Source organism: Urocitellus parryii, chromosome 5 (assembly GCF_045843805.1).
Source record: "Urocitellus parryii isolate mUroPar1 chromosome 5, mUroPar1.hap1, whole genome shotgun sequence".
NCBI classification, from domain to species: Eukaryota; Metazoa; Chordata; class Mammalia; order Rodentia; family Sciuridae; genus Urocitellus; species Urocitellus parryii.
Genome location: NC_135535.1, coordinates 204,202,026 through 204,204,366, shown reverse-complemented (window position 1 = coordinate 204,204,366; position 2,341 = coordinate 204,202,026). Strand labels below are relative to the sequence as shown.

General features: G+C 50.3%; 1 long non-coding RNA gene across 1 annotated transcript; it reads left to right on the top strand.

Moving 5' to 3' along the window:
• Window positions 1-503: 503 nt before the first annotated feature.
• On the top strand, window positions 504-1,605 carry LOC113179579 (uncharacterized). The gene is made up of 2 exons (XR_003300364.2): window positions 504-1,042; window positions 1,354-1,605. It is a non-coding gene; the product is annotated as an uncharacterized LOC113179579 (long non-coding RNA).
• Window positions 1,606-2,341: the final 736 nt, after the last annotated feature.

The window sequence follows — 2,341 nt, the reverse complement described above, 5'->3', positions numbered from 1 at the left end:
GTGACAGCTTCAACCTGTGAAGCTTGGAAGGTACAATACAGTCCACAACATGGAGGCAGCCCTGGGTGGAGGTGCTAACAATCGGGAGTCACACGTGGGAACCCCTTTACAAAGGTCCCCCCCTCCACACTGCCACAGCAAGAACCAACCCTCCAGCACAGCAGCCTGGGGGGACAGATCCCATCCAAACTAGAGCAAAGTGTGAGTGACGGTAGCAGGTGCCAAGGCCTCGGGGACAGAGGGGATGTGACTGGCAGGCAGATGACTGGGCTCTTCCTCCAAGAGGGAGGGGGACAGTGAACCAAAGTGTCCCTGCAGGACAAGAACCCAGCCTCCTGTACCTGACCCTGAGGAGCGTGGCATCCGAGGAGGCCAGTCTTCTGGAGGCTGGAAGTCCGTGGTCAAGGTGCAGGCCGATTTGGTGCAGGCCAGGGCGAGGAAAGGAATGAACGGCTGAAACTCGTCCCTAGACAGAGAGGGGCGGGGCCTGGAGTGCTGCCCTTCATGCTCAGCCGTCCAGCCGGCTTTGAAAGGGAGTTAGTTTATTTTAGACTGAGGACCGTGAGCTGTGGACTTGGTCTGTGAGATAAAACTGAGCAGTCGTCTGAGCTGCCCTAAGTTGAGGCATAGATTAAATACGATTCCAATCAAAATCTCCAAGCGGTGTTTTAAAATCAATATGCTTTGAAGCCTCATGTGCAGAAAAGGACTTGGCAAGGACTTCAAAGAAGGTTCTTAAAATTAAGAGCCACGAAGGGAGGGCTGGGGAGAGAGGCGGTACGGGCGGAGCTCGCCGGGGAGGAAATCAGGAAGCAAAGCTGTTGAAAGCTCCTGCGGCCTCCCGTGCACAGACACCGGCAAGGGGACAGCCAGGGAGGCCAGGAGCAGCCCGGAGGACAAAAACTGTCAACACAGGATGGAGCCAGCTCCCCCAAAGAGTGTGGAGGAGGAGGCTGTGAAAGCCGGTGGCAAAATGGAGCCGTCATTCAGAAGAAAACCCCAGGTCAGATGTGCACAAGGCCACACACCCAGCAAGCCCCAGGTAGATCAAAGTATTGAGTAGGGACTAACATGGCTAAACTAACAACGGAGATGGAGCGCGTGTCAGATCTGTGGATGACTCTCTGGTCTCACAAGTGGTAGACCAATTGCAGAGACAAAGATGGGCTGAGATAATGCGGAAGGTCTAGACGTTACCAAGTCATGACATGACCAGAAAAAAAAAATTTAAAGGGAGAACATACTGGGAGAATACTTATACCAAATATGAAAACAACATGGGCTTTTAAAAACATGACTGAGGAAGAATTAATACTTATAATTATCTGAAGAGCTTATTTTTTTTTTTTTTAGAACACCAAGATCCTGGAAAATGACAGAGACTATAAAAGTCATTCATGGGAGAAGAACAAATGGCTAGTAGTTGCAGAGATGCAGGTGGCACTTGTCTAAGTAACCCATGACATGTGGTGTGGAACACTGACCTTGACTCCCTGAGGCCGAGGAGACCTGGGCACACTCACTTTTGCTGCTTGAGGCATCATCCGGGGGCCAGTGTGTTCGGAAAGCAAAATGGTGATGTGCAGCAAGAACCAGAAAGATCTACGCAATCTAACTCCTCATTTCCCTTCTGAAACTCTAAGCTGAGGAAATACCAAAAGGAAGCAGTGTTTGCCGGGTGCGGTGGTGCGTGCCTGTAATCCCAGTGGCTCAGGAGGCTGGGGCAGGAGGATGGAGAGTTCAAAGCCAGCCTCAGTAACTGCGAGGCACTGGGCAACTCACCGGGACCCTGTTTCTAAATAAAATATGAAATAGGGCTGGGGATGGGGCTCTGTGGTTGAGTGCCCCTGAGTTCAATCCCTGGTACTTCATCCCCACCCCCACCCAAAAAAGAAGAAAAGTTCACCTGTGCAAAGGTGTTGCTCTCATTGATAGCCGCATATTTAAATGGAAGGAAACATATAGAAACAGAAGTGACCTTAGGAGAGATCTCGGTTATATTGTAGCATGTCTGCTCCCTGGAAACTGTTAAGACTGCATGGAGAAGAATGAAGGGAGCCATTGGTAGGACTAAGGTTGCAATAATTGGGTGAGATTTTTTTTTTATGTGCTGCTCATATCACTCCTTCCTTTCTCTCTTCCTTACTCTTTTCCTTTCTCTCCCTCTCTCCCAAGCAGAGTGGACCATGCCTGGAGCCCAGACCTGAAGTGGGCTGTGGCTTGGGGGTCTAGGAGGGTGTGTGTGGGGTCTCCTCTCACCTGCCAAAAACCATGCCCCTATTAGGTGGGAATCCAAAGAATGAAACACCAGAAATACAATCTCTGCTTTTAGAAAAATTGT